Raw genomic sequence first — 22,937 nt, 5'->3', positions numbered from 1 at the left:
TGATGATCAACTTAGTGGATCGAATAAAGAATTTAAGATAGAAAACAATTAATAAACAACTTCTGAATCAAAGATAAATAGAAACCTTGATTAACAAAAACAATGAGAAGCAGAATTGAAGTCGCAGAATTCAGAAGAAGAAAAGAATTTTCAATTATACGATTAACACAAACATTGAGAAGCAATCATATATAATCATGAGAAACTTACCAAAGGATTGAAGTCGCTGATTGAATATCCGAAATTAAGAAGCAGAATTGAGATGCAGAGACTGTCCTGGGGATTGAAGTATGTAAATGAATTTCGAAATTCGACTTAAGTGAGATTATTCAGAACCATAATAACCGCACGATGCTGTAAAGAAAGATTGATTATCATATGTTTTAAATATATATTGACAATAATATGATCAAATCGACATAATAATCAAAATTAAATGTAATAGATATGATTGATAAGGATACCATAATAAGATGCTCTTAATCGGGTATTTAAATAATTTTGGTTAATGTGTACCGCTGGTAGCAGATTAATTGAGTGAAACAAAAAAGGACGTTATATGGATTCCATATCGGATTCAATATTAAATTTCAAATTTCCATATTCCATATCGATTTCTATGTGAAACAAATAAATGGTAAAAAAGGTATTTTATATTTGTAAAATACTGATTATTTGCAGAATTTGCTTAAATGTGATTTATTTTAAGTAATTGCGAATCATAATACCTGTCATAGCGGTATGTGTTTTGAAACAAATACACATGTATCAAAAAGCCTAAGACATCACATGGAATGAGCCGGCGAGGTCATTTTCGTCTTTTGCATATATATATATATATATATATATATATATATATATATATATATATATATATATATATATATATATATATATATATATATTGGCCGAAAAGTGTTTTGTACTTTGTAGTGCTTAAGAAACGGGAAGATATGTTTAAGTTGTGAATGATCCGGATCCATATCAACATTCCGGATGCAAAAGTTGTAAATCTAAAATAAAAATTGACATGTTATTCAGTTCTACCAGAGGATACAATCAATAAAAAATTTTATTGGAATGTAAAGACTGGAAATTGTAGAGCTGAACAAAAGGATTGACGAAGGCCAAATTTGACATGTGATGCATTATTTCCTACTGTTACACATTCAATACACAGACATATCTCATGTCACAACTTCATTACAATGTTCATTTCATACATTACATAAAATTATTGAAAAACATATTCCCAAGAATGCATGCACCGATTTCACGTGCATTTAATATACCATTTTTTTAATTTATTCATATTTGATACATGTTTTTTCATAAAGCTAATATACTCATAACACGAAAAAGAAAAGTACAATGCTATATTTGCTAATTTTGTCGAATTTTTTTTTATATATAGAGCTAATTAAAATCTTTATAAACATAATTGTTCAGTATTCATACTTTCATCAATAGACACACAATATTAAGGAGAAATAATGGAAGAAAATTACACATAGAAAATGTAAACACAAACATAATTACAATTATGTCCCTAGAGTAGTAAACATATAAAAACAGATTTGGCCTTTACAATTAACAAACCTTATAATGACAGATTTGGCCTTTACAATTAACAAAGACAGAAAATGAAAGTATGCTGCTATTGATTGTACATAAATGCTAATATAGAACCACAAAAACAGATTTGGCATTTAGAATTAAAAAACCGTATAATATGATTGTACATGATAGGAGTTAACACAAAATAAACATTAAATTAATAAAAATCAGGCAGGGGTAGGGGTATATTAGTCCAATTTGATCTACTTCATAGTTAAAGAATGCAGAAAATCGAAATTGGAGTATATTTCATAGTTAAAAAATGTAGAAAATCGAAATTGGAGTATATTTCATAGTTAAAAAATGTAAAACAAACATAGAGATGGAGTGACATACAGACACAGAAACAGATATGCCCAAGGGTAAATACGGTATTTTACAAATATAGAACAACAATTGGAGTATACAAACATAGCTAAAAAATGCAGAAAATCAAAATTCAAAATAATTGGAGTATAGTTAATAGTTATAAAAAGCTAATATAGAACCACAAAGACAAATTTGGCCTTTACAATTAAAAAACCGTATAATATGATCAAATATAAATAAAGGGTAAAAAGGGTATTTTACCAATATAAAAGTAAGTAGCAACAGCAGCAAAGGACATTGAGAAACAGGGCTTACACAAAATAAACCTTAAATTCAAAAAAATCCAGGCAGGGGTAGGGGTATATTAGTCCAATTTGCTCTTCTTCATAGTTAAAGAATGCAGAAAATCGAAATTGGAACCAAAAAGACAGATTGTACAAAGATTGATTCACATACAAATAGAGGCACATAGAGATAGAGTGACATACAGACACACAAACAGATATGCCGAAGGGTATATATGGTATTTTACCAATATAAAGATAATATCATTCCAGTCAAAACAGTAGAGGTGATCAATGTCTGTGATGATTAACACAGACATACGTAAGCACAGGCTTACGTATACACATACACATACACATTGATGATCAACTTAGTGGATCGAATAAAGAATTTAAGATAGAAAACAATTAATAAACAACTTCTGAATCAAAGATAAATAGAAACCTGGATTAACAAAAACAATGAGAAGCAGAATTGAAGTCGCAGAATTCAGAAGAAGAAAAGAATTTTCAATTATACGATTAACACAAACATTGAGAAGCAATCATATATAATCATGAGAAACTTACCGAAGGATTGAAGTCGCTGATTGAATATCCGAAATTAAGAAGTAGAATTGAGATGCAGAGACTGTCCTGGGGATTGAAGTATGTAATTGAATATTCGAAATTCAACTTAAGTATGATTGATATCGTATGTTATTGTTATGCGCATAATAATTGATTGATATGTATACCATTTTTAGATGCTCTTAATCGGGCATGTAACGAAATTGAGTTAATGTGTACAGCAGTTATTCCATATTTAAAATTCAAATTACAAAATCTCCATATTTCCAGATTCCATATTCCATATATTTCGATATCAATATCCATATTTCCATCCATATTCCATATCTAATGCTACGTGAAATTCCATATGTAATTCCATATCTAATGCTACGTGAAAGTATGAAGGGGTAAAAGAGGAATTTAACATTGGGCGAAAAATGAATGATTGGAAGGACACGTGTCCAAATGGTTTTGTTTATTAGATAGGGAGATTATGATGATTTCCAATGAAGAAAAAGAAAAATGAAATACGGGTACATCCAAGCAATCACTTTGAGTTACAAATCTTTTATTTTAGAAACTCGTTTTGAGTTTCGAGTTCCATCAATGGAGACCCACCTCTTGATATAACCTACTTGAAATTGTTGTGATGTTGTAATAACATTGATTATAGAACCTTGAGTCCATTCAACATAAAAACAAAAACATCACAAATGGAGTAAAAAAAAGGAAAATTGATTTCCGATTGTTGAATATGGATTTTCCTTGTCATCCAATAACTAAATTTAAATATAATATATTAGGACATGTATGATTTGTTTGAGCATTTCTCTATTGAACGCTGACCATGTCCTATCGGACCATGTCATCCAATAACTAATGAACGTTGACCATGATTTGTTTGAGCATTCCTTGTCATCCAATAACTAATGAACGCTGACCATGTCCTATCGGAATCATTGACTCAATAACAATAAGGGGTCGTTTGATATTTGTTAACTGGGTTAGAGCTGACTGGGTTAGAAGCTGACTGAGTTAACTTCTGACTGAAACTTGTTGTTTGTTTCTGCATCTGACTGACTGTGCTAAATGACTATATTACCCTCAAACAATATTTTTTATAATAATTCCTTTATGATTTACCATTTAATTTATAACATTAGATTTTTTCTATAAATTCAACATGAGTAAAAAATAAAAAAATTAAAGATATATAACTTTTGTATGGACTATTGGCTTGATATACACATGCAATTTTATAATGGATCGAATGATTTCACCACAACAATTTCCCAGATCTGTACATAAAGCATAATTTCATCCATTTTAGAATAACAAAAACACAACTATTCTATCATATATATATATATATATATATATATATATATATATATATATATATATATATACTATGAGAATATGTATGTAATTGTGCAAATATGTAATTTAGAAAAAGTAAAAGTATAATGATGATAAAGTATTCAAACCACTAAAATATATATTAGAAGGTTGAACACCTTAGTGGACCAATAACTAAATTTAAATATAATATATTAGGACATGTATGATTTGTTTGAGCATTTCTTTATTGAAATATATTTGATTGGTATTATATCATTAAAAGTCATCCCGTAAATGTTTGAATCAAATTGGAAGTGATTGTAAGATGTTAGGTGGTGAAGATAACGTGATACCACCAAATGACAAAATAGCAAGTCGATGAGAAGAGAATGACACGTTGGTTGAAAAACCCGATAATATCCTGGAAAGGAAGAAAGAGTGAACACTTATGGGAAGCATAATGTATGGTTGAAACGGGGAGAAGTAATAAAGAGACGTTGCCCGCAAAAAGGTTCATTTATATATAATAATTTGAACTGTAGCGGGTATAGTTTAGTGGTAAAAGTGTGATTTGTTCTATTAACCCCCTTAATAGTTAAGGGGTCTTTCGGTTTGATTCATATTCCGATCAAAAACTGTATCTCATTAAAAGGATTCAACCCTTTACCTTTTAATGACACGTTCAAGAAAAAATATAAATTTTCCGGATTTTTATCCAAAGGTCAATTAAAAAATGAAAACTTGGATTATAAAATTACGAAACAAAATTTTAAAATTGGATCAATACTTCCAACTAAATGAGTATGAATAAAGAATCCATGGATGAAGATAGACAAATAGATTTCTAATTTCTAATCGTAACTACATCTACAATTTTTGTTTGCATTTGTAGCAAATAAATTGAAGCAAGATAGCTATTAAAGAATATCTTTAGTTTACTAGAGACATTGACATATTATTTTATCTAGGTGGAAATAAAATCATCTTCCTTATGACCCTCTCAAATAGAAATAAAGAATAAAATCATCTTCCTTAGGACCCTCTCAAATAGAAATAAAGAATAAAATCATCTTCCTTAGGACCCTCTCAAATAGAAATAAAGAACGAAGTAACTAGAAAGATTGTTAGAATTGCCTTCTTCTAGAGGGATCGTCTATAAAGTGAGTTGTTTTGAATTGAATATATTCAAACAAAAAGCTGACATAGATGTTATGGGTATTATTTTTTTTTGTAAGTTGGTTCACATCTGAAATCTAGCAATTTATCCCTTTTCCATAAAGGAGTTGAATGAAACCAAAGTTTCATGTTCGATTTTGAATTAGAGACGTTAAAAATGCTGAATCGACGTCTACGATAACCCCTAGCCTTCCAAGCTAACGATGCGGGTTCGATTCCCGCTACCCGCTCTATATCCTCTCTTATAGATTTATTCTATTATCTTACTATATTTATATATTATTAAATACTCTAATAGACTCTAATTAATACATTACTCATCATTGAATATACAATTCAAATAATTTTCTTAAAGAAATCCTACTTTACTAGATTCGAATTTTTTCAAATAAAAGATCGGAAAGTAAAACTACTCGAAAATCGCAATGAAAAGCATCCATTGTCTAATGGATAGGATAGAGGTCTTCTAAACCTTTGGTATAGGTTCAAATCCTATTGGACGCAATTTTTTTCCAAATATTTTTTTAGATTTAGATATCAAAAAATAAATTTTGAATGATTTGACTCTGAAACGCTTGAGTACCCTTTTTATTTTATTTAAAAAATTATTAAGAAGGGTGATAAATTTTTTTAGGCTGCTTGTTCCTGAAGTATAAACTGTTCCCTTTGTTCCTTAATAGCTTCTTTCAAAATGGTTTCGCCTTCCTCGATGAATGTCTTGGTAGAAGATATTATTTCTTGAAACTACGATTTATTGGTTTTTAAGTAAGTACGTAACTCAACAAGAAATTTCCTTACCTGTCCAATTTCTAATGAATCGAGATAACCATTTGTTTCGGTATAAATAGTCGGTACCTATTCTTCTACCCCGAAAGGGGTAGATTGAGATTGTTTAAGCAATTCACGTAAGCGTTAACCTCTTGTCAATTGATTATGAGTAGCTTTATCAAGATTAGAAGCAAATTGTGAAAAAGCTTCTAATTCTGCGAATTGTGCCGGTTCCAATTTTAATTTACCGGCTACTTGTTTCATAGCTTTAATTTGAGTTGCAGACCCATTCTGGAAACATAGTTCCCCACATTAATATCATGTCAAATTCTAGCATTGAATAGATCAGCAGATAAGAATATTTGCTCATCGGTAATCCAAATGACATTAATAGAAATATAAGCCGAAACATCTCCCGACCGGGCTTACACTATTGGTAAAGCGGTAATACTTCATTCACCTAAAAGAGAACTTAATTTAGTAGCTCTTTCCAAAAGGCGTGAATGTAAATAAAAAACATCCCCCGGATAAGCTTCGCGCCCAGGCGGTCTTCGTAATAGAATAGACATTTTGGGATAAGTTTGGGCTTGTTTAAAGAGATCATCATAAATGATTGAAGTCAGTCGTTCACGATATATAAAATATTCAGCCAGAGCTGCTCCTGTATAAGGAGCGAGGTATTGTAATGTAGCAGTGGAATCCGTCGTTTCGGCTTCCACAATGGTATATTCCATCGCGCCCCTTTATGGGAAATTAGTCACTACCTGAGCCACAGAAGATGCTTTTTGACCAATATCTACATAAACACATTACATTGTTGTCTTATTGATTTAGAATTGTATCTATTGCTACTGTTGTTTTACCGGTCTGGCTGTCCCCAATAATTAATGAACGCTGACCATGTCCTATCGGAATCATTGACTCAATAACAATAAGGGGTCGTTTGATATTTGCTAACTGGGTTAGAGCTGACTGGGTTAGAAGCTGACTGGGTTTGAAGTTCTGACTGAGTTAACTTCTGACTGAAACTTGTTGTTTGATTCTGCATCTGACTGACTGTGCTAAATGACTATATTACCCTCAAACAATATTTTTTATAATAATTCCTTTATGATTTACCATTTAATTTATAACATTAGATTTTTTCTATAAATTCAACATGAGTAAAAAATAAAAAAATTAAAGATATATAACTTTTGTATGGACTATTGGCTTGATATACACATGCAATTTTATAATGGATCGAATGATTTCACCACAACAATTTCCCAGATCTGTACATAAAGCATAATTTCATCCATTTTAGAATAACAAAAACACAACTATTCTATCACATATATATATATATATATATATATATATATATATATATATATATATATATGAGTATATATATATATATATATATATATATATATATACTATGAGAATATGTATGTAATTGTGCAAATATGTAATTTAGAAAAAGTAAAAGTATAATGATGATAAAGTATTTAAACCACTAAAATATATATTAGAAGGTTGAACACCTTAGTGGACCAATAACTAAATTTAAATATAATATATTAGGACATGTATGATTTGTTTGAGCATTTCTTTATTGAAATATATTTGATTGGTATTATATCATTAAAAGTCATCCCGTAAATGTTTGAATCAAATTGGAAGTGATTGTAAGATGTTAGGTGGTGAAGATAACGTGATACCACCAAATGACAAAATAGCAAGTCGATGAGAAGAGAATGACACGTTGGTTGAAAAACCCGATAATATCCTGGAAAGGAAGAAAGAGTGAACACTTATGGGAAGCATAATGTATGGTTGAAACGGGGAGAAGTAATAAAGAGACGTTGCCCGCAAAAAGGTTCATTTACATATAATAATTTGAACTGTAGCGGGTATAGTTTAGTGGTAAAAGTGTGATTTGTTCTATTAACCCCCTTAATAGTTAAGGGGTCTTTCGGTTTGATTCATATTCCGATCAAAAACTTTATCTCATTAAAAGGATTCAACCCTTTACCTTTTAATGACACGTTCAAGAAAAAATATAAATTTTTCGGATTTTTATCCAAAGGTCAATTAAAAAATGAAAACTTGGATTATAAAATTACGAAACAAAATTTTAAAATTGGATCAATACTTCCAACTAAATGAGTATGAATAAAGAATCCATGGATGAAGATAGACAAATAGATTTCTAATTTCTAATCGTAACTACATCTACAATTTTTGTTTGTATTTGTAGCAAATAAATTGAAGCAAGATAGCTATTAAAGAATATCTTTAGTTTACTAGAGACATTGACATATTATTTTATCTAGGTGGAAATAAAATCATCTTCCTTATGACCCTCTCAAATAGAAATAAAAAATAAAATCATCTTCCTTAGGACCCTCTCAAATAGAAATAAAGAATAAAATCATCTTCCTTAGGACCCTCTCAAATAGAAATAAAGAACGAAGTAACTAGAAAGATTGTTAGAATTGCCTTCTTCTAGAGGGATCGTCTATAAAGTGAGTTGTTTTGAATTGAATATATTCAAACAAAAAGCTGACATAGATGTTATGGGTATCATTTTTTTTTGTAAGTTGGTTCACATCTGAAATCTAGCAATTTATCCCTTTTCCATAAAGGAGTTGAATGAAACCAAAGTTTCATGTTCGATTTTGAATTAGAGACGTTAAAAATGTTGAATCGACGTCTACGATAACCCCTAGCCTTCCAAGCTAACGATGCGGGTTCGAATCCCGCTACCCGCTCTATATCCTCTCTTATAGATTTATTCTATTATCTTACTATATTTATATATTATTAAATACTCTAATAGACTCTAATTAATACATTACTCATCATTGAATATACAATTCAAATAATTTTCTTAAAGAAATCCTACTATACTAGATTCGAATTTTTTCAAATAAAAGATCGGAAAGTAAAACTACTCGAAAATCGCAATGAAAAGCATCCATTGTCTAATGGAGAGGATAGAGGTCTTCTAAACCTTTGGTATAGGTTCAAATCCTATTGGACGAAATTTTTTTCCAAATATTTTTTTAGATTTAGATATCAAAAAATAAATTTTGAATGATTTGACTCTGAAACGCTTGAGTACCCTTTTTATTTTATTTAAAAAATTATTGAGAAGGGTGATAAATTTTTTTAGGCTGCTTGTTCCTGAAGTATAAACTGTTCCCTTTGTTCCTTAATAGCTTCTTTCAAAATGGTTTCGCCTTCCTCGATGAATGTCTTGGTAGAAGATATTATTTCTTGAAACTGCGATTTATTGGTTTTTAAGTAAGTACGTAACTCAACAAGAAATTTCCTTACCTGTCCAATTTCTAATGAATCGAGATAACCATTTGTTTCGGTATAAATAGTCGGTACCTATTCTTCTACCCCGAAAGGGGTAGATTGAGATTGTTTAAGCAATTCACGTAAGCGTTAACCTCTTGTCAATTGATTATGAGTAGCTTTATCAAGATTAGAAGCAAATTGTGAAAAAGCTTCTAATTCTGCGAATTGTGCCGGTTCCAATTTTAATTTACCGGCTACTTGTTTCATAGCTTTAATTTGAGTTGCAGACCCATTCTGGAAACAGAGTTCCCCACATTAATATCATGTCAAATTCTAGCATTGAATAGATCAGCAGATAAGAATATTTGTTCATCGGTAATCCAAATGACATTAATAGAAATATAAGCCGAAACATCTCCCGACCGGGCTTACACTATTGGTAAAGCGGTAATACTTCATTCACCTAAAAGAGAACTTAATTTAGTAGCTCTTTCCAAAAGGCGTGAATGTAAATAAAAAACATCCCCCGGATAAGCTTCGCGCCCAGGCGGTCTTCGTAATAGAATAGACATTTTGGGATAAGTTTAGGCTTGTTTAAAGGGATCATCATAAATGATTGAAGTCAGTCGTTCACGATATATAAAATATTCAGCCAGAGCTGCTCCTGTATAAGGAGCGAGGTATTGTAATGTAGCAGTGGAATCCGTCGTTTTGGTTTCCACAATGGTATATTCCATCGCGCCCCTTTATGGGAAATTAGTCACTACCTGAGCCACAGAAGATGCTTTTTGACCAATATCTACATAAACACATTACATTTTTGTCTTATTGAATTAGAATTGTATCTATTGCTACTGTTGTTTTACCGGTCTGGCTGTCCCCAATAATTAATGAACGCTGACCATGTCCTATCGGAATCATTGACTCAATAACAATAAGGGGTCGTTTGATATTTGCTAACTGGGTTAGAGCTGACTGGGTTAGAAGCTGACTGGGTTTGAAGTTCTGACTGAGTTAACTTCTGACTGAAACTTGTTGTTTGATTCTACATCTGACTGACTGTGCTAAATGACTATATTACCCTCAAACAATATTTTTTATAGTAATTCCTTTATGATTTACCATTTAATTTATACCATTAGATTTTTTCTATAAATTCAACATGAGTAAAATATAAAAAAATTAAAGATATATAACTTTTGTATGGACTATTGGCTTGATATACACATGCAATTTTATAATGGATCGAATGATTTCACCACAACAATTTCCCAGATCTGTACATAAAGCATAATTTCATCCATTTTAGAATAACAAAAACACAACTATTCTATCACACATATATATATATATATATATATATATATATATATATATATATATATATATATACTATGAGAATATGTATGTAATTGTGCAAATATGTAATTTAGAAAAAGTAAAAGTATAATGATGATAAAGTATTCAAACCACTAAAATATATATTAGAAGGTTGAAAACCTTAGTGGACCAATAATTCATACCACATTCTAAGAAAGTCTTTACTTTAATGCACAAGAGAATTACATGGACAAAAATAACAAAAAGTAAATAAATCAAAAACAAAAAACATGAAGGGAATCACTCCTTGTCTGGGATCAACACAGCTGAACCCCTTGGTTTTCAACTCTCAAGAGCAATGTGAGATTGGGTTGCTTGAGACAGAGGATACTTGTGATTAACATGAACCTTCAATACTCCCTTTTCAACATTAGAATACAAGGCTTCAGCAGCTATAAGCATATGCTCTCGACTCGTACCTCCAATGTATCCGACTCTAAAGCATGACATGCATGAATGCAAAAATCAAAATGGTGTCAGATTTTACTGAGGATTACATAGCCTAAATATGACATAAAGAGGCAGTAATGATCCCGTAGTACATGAATATCAAAATTGGCCATAAGTTATGCAATGACTCAGTTGGAAATTATCTGTACAACGCATCCAACTAACCAATTGGAATATATTTTCACAATAATGAGTTTGAAATTATCTATACAATTCATCTAACTCATCAATAGATCAATACTCTTGAGTATTCTATGTGGGACTAGTCTTTTACTTCACAATAGGTAAGAAGTCAAAATCTTATACAAATTACATGAATCTCGAATAATGCAAACTTTATGAAACCCTTTACTAAAATATGTGATGTTAATGGAAAAGAAGCATACCAAGAAGCATGTATATGAGAAATAACTAAAAAGGAAAGGAACCCTCTTGATATTCGACCTCCATGATAGTACTTGTTCATGGATATATGTCCAATTTCAGAAAAAAAAAAAACAGAAAAAGCTTGATTTCATGCCCGATTTCAGATTATACAAGTACAACAAGATGCTAATTTCATATATGATTTCTTGTCAGATTTCATTGTCATCTAATTTCAAAAAAAAAGTAAAAAATAAAAAATAAAAAAAGAACGCAACTTACCATCAAGATGCAAAGGCTGGAAATCCGGCGATGATGGAGGGCATACAGAGCAAGATGATAGAAGAGGACGATGGAGGGTAGAGGCTTGGCAATTTTCCCTTTGAGCGATGAGAGACAGAGCAAAAGGATGGAGCAAAATGGAGGCGTGTTTTTTTCTAAGGGTTAGAAATGGGATAAAGCATTAAATCTTCCGGTCATACTCTTTTTTATCAAGGACCGAATCAGACTCCTGACCGAATCAATATATTGGACCGGGTCAGATATAATTTTCCCTTTATCAAACAGGGTGGACTGGACCAGCCAAAAGAACTTACTACGACCCGGTCACCAGTATATCAAACAGGCCCTAAGCCTTGTTTGAGGAGGCTCATATACAGATGGTTGAGAAATAATCCCTGGAGCGTGCGATTCAATTAACCTGAGCGTGCGATTCAATTAACCTATATTCAGAAATTAAAATTTCACATCTACCATCAATAGGTTTAGCCAGCGCGTTTATAACACGACCCAAATAAGCCTCACTCACTGGTATCTGAGCAATTCTTCCTGTTTCTTTTACATAACTCCCTTCTTGTATCAACAAACCATCACCCATTAATACAACACCAACATTAGTTGATTCCAAATTAAGAGCAATGCCTATTGTACCCTCTTCAAATTCTACTAATTCACTCTCCATTACTTCATCAAGACCATGAATACGACCAATGTCATCACCTACTTGAAGTACGGTACCGTTATTTACAATCTTTACTTCTCTATTATATTGTTCAATACGCTCACAGATAATATTACTAATTCCGTCGGCTTGAATGGTTACCAAGAGTATTTCTTAATTCTTTTATGGAAAAAATCAAAAATAATTCATAAAGTAGAAGGACTAATCCGTTATTTCTTTCATCGCCCCCAAAATGCCAATATTGGCACTGATAGTACATAAATGTAACTCGCTATTTAAACAACTATTCAGAGTTCCCAGAGTTCCTTGTAAGGCTTGTTGGAAAACCCCTTGTTGGGCTTGATTACTCGCTTTTTTTTGTTCAAAAGTTATAGTTTCATTTTTGTAATTTTCTAGTAGTTCCAAAGTATTATAAGTTGAATCAATCAAATTCAAATTTTCTCGCTCTATCTCAGAGTATCCATTCACGCGAAACTGATTTGCTTCTATTTCTACTTTCTGTAAGTGAGCCCGGGCTTTTTCCAGCTGTTTGATGGCCCCCTCGCGCAATTCTTCTGAATTTCTAATAGTATTCAAGATTCTATGTTTTCGATTATCTAATAAACCACTTAATGAAATTAGATTATCTTTCCATTCATTTAAAAAATTCCATGATCCCTTCCCGAACCAAACATCAATCTTTCGATTCATTTGGCTCTCACGCTCAATGTAAATTCTCATATCTTTATTGTTAATGTAACGAGCCTATCCTCTATTCTCTTGTCATATTCCAAAATGAAATCAAAATATCAAAAGGAAGCACTAATCCAAGACCAAAATATTCAGAGGACTCTTCTAACCAAACAAAAAGTATATAATTGTCAACAAAGTTGTTTACTTTTTTTTAATCCAAGAAGTTTTTGTTACTTTATACACAATACATAGGTCATCGATTCAGCATTGTCTAAGAAAGGTGTCACACCCCAAAACCGGAACGGCGGAAACGTTCGGGGGCGGAGGACGTCATGTTTAGTATCACAAGACATGCATCATAGTAATCAAAGTAACAAACAACCATTTCATTAGAAAGAAAGTGTTTACAAAGTATGTGGTTCACATAACATAGACTACAAAGTAAATAACAAAACAAGACATGAAGCTATTATGCTCCATCTTCTGAATCCCAGTGCGCGTACCTGTCTACTGGTCTCCTGATAATACAAGTTATTTTGAAAGAGTAGATCAGCATTTAAGCTGGTGAGTTCATAAGATTTTAGTGATGTAACTAAGTTGTAAGTTCTTTTTAGAAAAGTTCGCCTGTTCCTCCAGAAAATCCTATATTTCCTGCTTTGATGAAAGATAAGTAAAAATGACTCTACAATCCTTTCTATGAGTACTAAATGGATACAAGTTATATAAAATCCAGAGCAAACAAACAATCGATTGTGTGTATCTGCTCTAAGCCCACAACCAAACGAGGAACAGGAAATGAGGCGGAAGGCACACATCCTATTGTTTGTTAGATCATCGTTGTATATAACCCTGGCGTATTCACTTGGTACTCACGGAGTTAACTGTAATAGTTCCTTTATATTTGATGAAAAGATTCTTTAAGAAAACCCTTATTTCTTTTAGTAAAAATGGTAACCACAATAGTTCCTTCTATAATCACTTAGTTTATACTAGCTATATATAATCTAATATCGAACACATAGTTAGTTGTGTGAATCTGCCCTAAGCCCACAACCAAACAAGGAACAGGAAGTAAAGCAGAAAACACACATCCAACTACCTATCGGATATTAATTATATATAACTCTAATGTATAAACTAAGGTATTATAGAATTAACCACCTAATGTCCTTTAAGTTATACTGGTTTAATAAAATGGATTAAACCTTTTACTGGTAAGTTTCTAGTTTTGTCTACCAAATGTTCTATTTGAAAAGTATGTTTTGTACTAGAAAACGGTGCATTGAATTAGTATACTATGACCTGGCCCATACCTGGTATTCCTTATGATTACTTGGTGTATACAGAATATATATAGCTAAGATCGGATAGATAGTAGGCTGGGTGAATCTGCTCTAAGCCCACAACCAAACAAGGAACAGGAAATAAAGTGGAAAGCACACACCCTACTACCTGTCGGATCCGATTAACATATATCTCTGATGTATAAACTAAGGAATCATAAAGTTAGCATTATAGGCCCCTTCCTACTGAATGTACTAGACTCGACTGTTCTGTTTGTCGCTTGTAATGATGTAAGTTTTCTCTAGTTTATAACTATCTTAGCTCGAAAATAGTTTGTATTAACTTTAAAGTGGAAATGTCACAATATAAAAGTAATGGGAAAAATGTAAGTACACAATTGTCTTTTAAATTGACATACTGAAGTACTGACTACCTTAAAACTAGTTTGTTTTATTAAGGTCATAATGTGATGTGGTTGTACCCATACTATACGCTCTCCCTGCAAGAGATTCTGGTTACAAAACGCAACTTCAGCAAACGAATTGCTAAGCCGTGAAATAGTCTCACATTAAAGTTATCTTGATCTTGTATACCAATTTTATTATCACCTTTTTGTTTAGAACAATGAGTTAATGATCATTGGTATAATTTAGTTAATCATGATTTGTTCTTTTGTTATAGTATATAGTATGTTCTTTCTGTTATCGTGTATTGTATCTTCCTCCTTGTTTCTCTTTATAGTATGTTCTCTATGTTATCGTGTATTGTATCTACCTCCCTGTTTCTCTTTATAGTATGTTCTCTATGTTATCGTGTATTGTATCTACCTCCATGTTTCTCTTTATAGTATGTTCTCTCTGTTCTAGTGTAAACTGAACCCCTAAACTATACCTATTATAGTTTATTAGTATGTTTACTTGAACCGATACTAACTTGAAGAAGAGACTCATTCATCTATTAAGTTATGATTGTACTTTAAAAACGGAGTTTTATAAACTATAAAGTAACATAACTTAAAAAGAGTTTTGAAATGTTTTGATCACTTATAAATACATAAGCAATCTATTAAAATGATGTTTACAGCAAAACATTTACACAATTATCATTGTGTTCAACTTGTATCCCCCCCCCCCCTTAAAAGCATTTAAAACAGTTAAAAGATTGATTATAGGGGTATGAACTCACCTTATGTGGGTGATTCAATTGCAGATTCGTGTAAGGATGAGGAGTTCCATGAATGAAGTCCCGAGACACAAACGAGTCCTAAATGACATATAATGGCATGAATTTAGTGTTTAAAAGTAACTAACATGCAAGGAAACACCCTTAGGGACTACGAAACACTTGGACTAAGTGTTAGAATCATATGTGATTCACTAAAGTGGGTTTAAGGCTAGAACATGGAGTGTACGGCCATGGGTGTACGGCCATGGAGTGTACGGCCGTACACTCATGGTAAAACATGCACAAGAGGGCGTTTGAACCATGGGGAGGCTTGTGGGTCTATTGCTCATCAAGCCTATGAACTAGGTTCTCATTTGGGAAGCCCTTTTGGAGAGTTTTGAGGGGTGTACGGCCATGCAAGGGTGTACGGCCGTACACTCCTTTTTTCCAGCTAAATGGTCGATTCTAAGGTGTTAAACAAGAGTATCTAACGTATACTAAGCATGGGGAAAGGATACTTACGTTTTGGAGGCTGGAAGGGGGTTCACGGCCACCAAGAACAAGTGTGTGTTCTTGGTGAAAGATGAAGATCTAACATAAAAAGATGTTTTCATGGATGAATCAAGAGGTGTTTACAACACTATGGAAGATATTAAGAAGGATGGAAGAATCACTTACGATTTTGGAGGATTAGGATGAAGAACTTGATGATAGTTGAAAGAGAAATCCGATTTTTAGACTTGGAAGTTGAAGAAATGGCTAGAAATGAAGGGATCCTCTACATATGGGGGTGGATGTACGATCAACATGGGTGTACGGCGGTACACCCATGTGTACGACCGTACACTCCCTTTGATGGAGTGTTAGGCTCGATTTCAACGTGAAGAACTTTAGCAACTCAATCCTATACCCAATGCTTGAATGTACTGAGCTTTGAACCCTTAAACAGACTCTAAACAATGCTAAAAGATAGCAGAAACGAGTCTGACACACGGTTGAATTGAATGGTTGGGCTTACAAGGCAAAAAATTTCGGGTTGTCACATCATCCCCCGTTAGATGGAATTTCGTCCCGAAATTAGCTTTCTTAGCAGTACTACTGGGGTTGTGCTCCTTTGATTTGCAGAATACCCACTCGTAGACTTGGGCAACTTTGCCCTAATGTCCATGATAGGATTCATACTAGGTCCATCTATCATTACATCGTGTATATAAGTCGTATATAATTAAGATTAGTAAGACGGCCGGATGTGCGACTCTGCCCCAGGTCCACAACCAAACAAGGAACATGAGATAGGGCGGAAACACACATACTAAATCTGCATAATCATAATGATATACCACCCTCGCATATACACTAAATAGTGATAGGTGGGTTGTATTCGTCCTTAGCCTATGTGCTTGAACTTGATCTGCTGAACGAGTGATATTTCGGGAAGGTCTGCTGAACATACGGCGGCAAGGCTTCGGAGGGCAAAGTATTCTTCGCATGAGTACTTCGGGGTTTAGAATACGAGGTAGACGATTCTAAAGTCTGGGTCGGACTGTCGTTACGAATGACGAAGGTTTCGTGAATTTGACTGTCAAGGCGATGGAAACATATGAACTTAGTATGGTGAGGACCACTCCAATTCATAACGAATGATAGCAACGGACTCTTTACTGAACAAAATTTTGGCCGATTTGAAAGAAAAGTTCGTTATACGATGATGTATCCCTAGCGTGCTCGACAATGTACTCTGTGAATACTTTCTAGTGCTTTCTATTTTCTCCTTGATGTTAACACTTCTACGTATCGTACCACGATGAGCGAGTACATACTGTGAAAGTGCTTTGATAACTAGTGTCGATACTTTATACTACGATCCTCCTCGGTACCACTACGATCGCGTGGAATATACAAGTTATGAATAATTAAGATGAATTAGACAGTCGACTGAGTAACTCTGCCTCAAATCCACAACCAAACAAGGAACAGGAATTAAGGCGGAATCACTCACTCTAAGTCTGCAAAATCTTAGCTATGCACAACCCTGATGTACATACTAAGCCATCATAGCTTCTCTGAACGGATCTTTTAGTTCTCTTGAATATTATGACTCGTTCCGATAAGTGAGTTGTTATAATTACTTTTAAGTGTTTTCCCCAAGTTTTAATCTTATATAAATATAAATTAATTTTTAAAGCAATTATTATTTCGAAGACGTACCGCTGCTCACTGGCGACTCCGGGGTTAATTCTCTTGCGGTGATCATCAGAATCCGTCCATCCGCTCCTGAGTTCTTTGTTATCGGGCAGTCCCTCCTATAGTGTCCATTCTCACCATAGCCATAACAGGCTTGGTTTTCTTCAACTCCGGGGACTTGGGAGATCGGTTGAGTCGGTGCCCTGCAGAAACGGACTGTGTGTCCCTTTCTGTGGCAGTTCAGGCACTGCATTTCCCGACATACTCCAGTGTGGTGATAGTTGCACTTTCCACACTTCGGGAGAGTTCCAGCATATCGACTGGCAGGTGTTGGAGTAGCAGGTGTTGTGGCGGTGTATAAAGTACCCGTTTGTTGCTCCTGTGTTGTTCGCTTCTTATTCCTCTTGTTTCCCGACTTCCGTTTATAGTCCTCTCCTTTTGATGGCTCAGGAACGGGGACTACCACGCCATGGCAGACTCCATGGTCAACGAGCCGTTGAGCCAGGCGTTTGGCACTATCAAATGTAGTTGGGTTAGAAGACAGCACATCTCTTTGAATCGGGGTAGATAAACCCCAGATGTATCTTTCTATATTCTTGCTCTCCGGGGTAACCATCCCGGGGCATAGTGCTGCCAGGTCGCTAAACCTGTCAGTGTAGGCCACTATGTCTGAGCCGACCATAGTGTGCTCCCATAGTTCTTGTTCCAGCTTTTGAACTTCGCACATCGGGCAGTATTCTTCCAACATCATCTCTTTTAGGTTCTCCCAACCTATTGAGTTAGCCACTGATAGAGTCGGTGACTTAACAAGGCTATTCCACCATGTCAGGGCTCTGTCGGATAAGGTGCAGGCAGCAAACTTCACTTTGCTCCCTTTTGGGCACGAACAGATTGCGAAGACCGAATCTGTTTTCTCGAACCATCGCATCAGAGCAATGACTCCACCATTTCCATTAAAGGATTTGGGTTTGCAGTTCATGAAGTCCTTATACGAACATTCCCATGGGTGTCCGTGAGTAACTCCAGGGTTGGTTAAGTGGGTACCGCTACCAGATCCGAAGGTACCACTTTCTGATGGGTTTGAGCCATAAGAACTTTCCTATGTGCACATGCAAACCCTAATTGCTTGGATCTAGGTTTCTCTAATTGAACATGCATTGAATCCAAGACTTGCAATACTAGATCTAATGTAATATATTGAATCTAATCATATGAAATCAGATCTGAAAGAATACCTTGAATTACTTGCTTGATACTTTTTCTTCTTGGAGCTTAGAGTCACAATTGTCACTCCTCTAATGGCTTACAAACACCAAATAGCAAGAAGATGATCTTGAGAGAGAGGGAGGAGGGATAGAAATCGGCCTTAGGGTTCCTTGGCTTGCAAGAGTATCGATTTCTCCACCCCAAGGGTTCTATTTATACTATGAGCTATTAGGGTTTCTCCTTTAACCCTAATTGAATGACTTAGGCCCTAAGCAATCCAAGATCCTTCTAGATACAAGGCTTGGACGAAATTAAGGTTCCCAAGCCCCTAAATTTCGTTCACCCTAATATCCATAAGGATACATAGCCCAAAATACAACTATCACACATTTGACAGTTTATGCCCCTTTATTCAATTAACCTCTTTAAGTCACCAAATTAATCCTTAATTAATATATGACTTATATTAATCAAATAACATTATTATTTCTTTAATATATTATTCTCATAATATATTAACAATAATATCTCTTCTCTCTTAACAAATCATCCTGTCAAGTTGCTATGGTGAAGGCAACCCAAAAGGACCATGCATAACCGGGTCAAGTACTTACCAAATATAGTTACAGCCTTAGACACTAATCCAACAGTCTCCCACTTGGATAAGTCTAGTAACTATATATGCAAATATAATCCGATTAGCAATCGTAGCTCTCAAAGACGCTGTCAACTCTGATCTTATCAGTATCCTGTCCTTTAGATAAGGGATCGTATAATCCTCTGTTCTAGATATCGTGCGGACAATTACATGGAACATGGTCATACTTATTGTCCTGCAATTGGTTTCTCGATCTCAGATTCATTTGACATAGAACTTAATCGAACACATCAATTTAGTTCTGACCGGGCCCGGCACATAAGTCAAATCAAATCATCGGGGGGCCCTGATATCGCTTTTACCCTCTTAGGATAAAAGGAACAGATAAACTTCGACTTATATGCATTTACTATCCACTAATCAAATTACACACAACAATACGTTTTATAACATCAAGTTACTGATGCGTTTGCGCATTATCAATGCATAACTAATTAACAAACAATAAACCATATATCTAGGTTTTAAGACTATATGATATTACCATCTTGTGATCACTCGTGATAAATTCCATGAAGTGATTCCAACAAGTGCGGGTTTATTCCAATGCTCAAATCAAGTTCATAAGCACTCATGAACGTTGTAGCAAACCTTTGCTATGTCTAATACACTTTAGACAATCTACACACCAATTCATGACAGTCTTCATTCATATCTACTTCCAACATATGAACGATTGTGGACTATTCGAATAATTCGATTATTATCAAATAATTAATTACTCAGGAAGTCAAAACATGCAAAATGAAACAATAGTTAAACAATTAACATAAGACAGTAGCTTTACTTATAAATAATACTCCTTTATTTAATCATCAAATGTTAATTACATTTATCTATTACACGTTTCCAAACTATCTAATCTAAACTAATATCGTCCTTTAGCCCAATGCTCCTAGCGTGTTGCAAATGCTTAACCCTGCTAAGTCCCTTCGTAAGCGGATCTGCTAGGTTATCCTCTGACGATACCCTCTTTACCACGAGGTGTCCTTCTTCTACTCGATGTCTAATAAAATGATATTTTCTGTCGATATGTCGAGATCTACCATGATCCCTCGGTTCCTTGGTCAAGGCAACCGCTCCTTCATTATCACAGAAAATTTCCATATGCTCCTTTATGGTAGGCACAACTCCAAGATCACCAATGAAGTTCTTCAACCACATAGCCTCCTTTGACGCTTCGCTCGCTGCAATGTACTCTGATTCGCACGTTGAATCAGCTACTGTTTCTTGCTTGGAACTTTTCCAAGTCACTGCTCCTCCATTGAGGGTAAAGACCCAGCCCGACTGCGAACGGTAGTTGTCCCTGTCGGTCTGAAAGTTGGCGTCACTATACCCTCGTACCTTTAAGTCATCACTCCCTCCGAGGACTAAAAACCAGTCCTTGGTCCTCCGAAGGTACTTAAGTATATTCTGGACTGCAATCCAATGAGCTCTACCTGGGTTCCCTTGATATCTACTGACCATGCTCAAAGCAAAGGCCACATCAGGGCGAGTACATGTCATAGCGTACATGATTGAGCCAACTGCGGAAGCATAGGGTATTCGGCTCATCTCAGCTATCTCGGCTTCTGTACCCGGGCTTTGAGTCTTACTCAATTTGGCATTACTCTGTATCGGTAGTTCTCCCTTTTTCGAGTTTTCCATACTAAAACGTTTTAGTACCTTATCCAAGTAAGTATTCTGACTAAGTCCTATTAGTCTCTTACTTCGTTCTCTCACTATCCTTATTCCTAAAATATAGGAAGCCTCTCCGAGGTCCTTCATAGCGAAACACTTCCCGAGCCAGGACTTAACCTCCTGTAGAGTCGGGACGTTGTTTCCTATGAGCAGTATGTCATCGACATACAAAACGAGAAAGCTAACTATACTCCCACTGGCCTTGACATATACACATGATTCATCTTCACTTCGTACAAATCCAAACTCTTTGACTTTCTCATCGAAGCAAAGATTCCATCTGCGAGACGCTTGCTTAAGCCCATAAATGGACTTCTCAAGCTTACACACTCTATTGGGATGCTTTGGATCGACAAAACCCTCTGGCTGAGCCATGTAAACATCCTCAGCCAACTTCTCATTAAGGAAAGTGGTTTTTACATCCATTTGCCATATTTCATAGTTATGAAATGCAGCAATGGCTAGCATCACCCTAATAGACTTTATCTTCGCAACTGGTGAGAAGGTTTCGTCGTAGTCAACTCCAGGAGTCTGAGTGAAACCCTTCGCAACCAATCGCGCCTTATAAGTGTGCATGTTCCCATCCACGTCGGTCTTCTTCTTGAAGATCCACTTGCACCCGACCGTCTTACGACCTGGTACATTGTCAACCAAATTCCAAACTTGGTTGTCATACATGGACTGAATCTCGCTGTCCATCGCCTCTTTCCATTTTACAGACTCTGGGCCTGCCATGGCTTCCTTATAGTTATTAGGTTCATCTAGATTTATTAGTGTACCATCACTAATATACGTGTCCCCTTCGGTAGTAATATGAAAACCATAAAACTGGGGATGAACTCTAACTCTTTTGGAACGTCTAAGAGGTAAGGACTCGTCAATTGGTTCAACTGGAGTTTCCTCCTCGGGTTGAGCGCCAGTGTTAGAGGTTCCTTCATCGCTAGATTCTTGAATCTCTTCAAGATCGACTTGCCTCCCACTGTCTCCTTGGCTTATGAGTTCTCGCTCTCGGAAAACCCCTCTCCTCGCAACGAAGACAACATTGTCACTCGGTCTATAGAAGAGATATCCAAAGGATTTATGTGGGTAGCCGATGAATATACATCGCTCACTACGAGGTTCGAGCTTGTCGTGAGTTTCTCGTCTTACGGAAACTTCACAGCCCCAAACCTTGATATGTGCCAACGAGGGAGCTTTCCCTGTCCACATCTCTTGAGGTGTTTTGGCAACCTTCTTTGTGGGTACTAAATTAAGGATATGGGCGGCAGTCTCTAAGGCATACCCCCAGAATGAGATAGGTAGTGAAGCACGACTCATCATGGAACGAACCATGTCTAGCAAGGTTCGATTACGCCTCTCAGCTACACCATTCAATTGTGGTGTCCTAGGCGGCGTCAATTGTGAAACTATTCCACATTCCTTGAGGTAGTCGTGGAATTCAAGACTTAGGTACTCTCCTCCTCGATCAGATCGAAGCATCTTGATTTTCCTTCCCAATTGATTCTCCACTTCTTGTTTAAACTCTTTGAACTTTTCAAAGGTTTCTGACTTGTGCTTGATTAAGTAGATATACCCATATCTGCTATAATCATCT

General features: G+C 34.9%; 1 long non-coding RNA gene across 1 annotated transcript; it reads right to left on the bottom strand.

Moving 5' to 3' along the window:
- Nucleotides 1-10,791: 10,791 nt before the first annotated feature.
- On the bottom strand, nt 10,792-12,016 carry LOC145117088 (uncharacterized). The gene is made up of 2 exons (XR_013712484.1): nt 11,817-12,016; nt 10,792-11,157 (listed from the first exon to the last, which is right to left on the bottom strand). It is a non-coding gene; the product is annotated as an uncharacterized LOC145117088 (long non-coding RNA).
- Nucleotides 12,017-22,937: the final 10,921 nt, after the last annotated feature.

This window comes from Lactuca virosa, chromosome 5 (genome assembly GCF_052849685.1).
Source record: "Lactuca virosa cultivar CGN04683 chromosome 5, Lactuca_virosa_CGN04683_v6, whole genome shotgun sequence".
NCBI classification, from domain to species: domain Eukaryota; kingdom Viridiplantae; phylum Streptophyta; class Magnoliopsida; order Asterales; family Asteraceae; genus Lactuca; species Lactuca virosa.
Note: the sequence above shows the minus strand (reverse complement) of the source record. Positions and strands in the feature narration are given on the sequence as shown.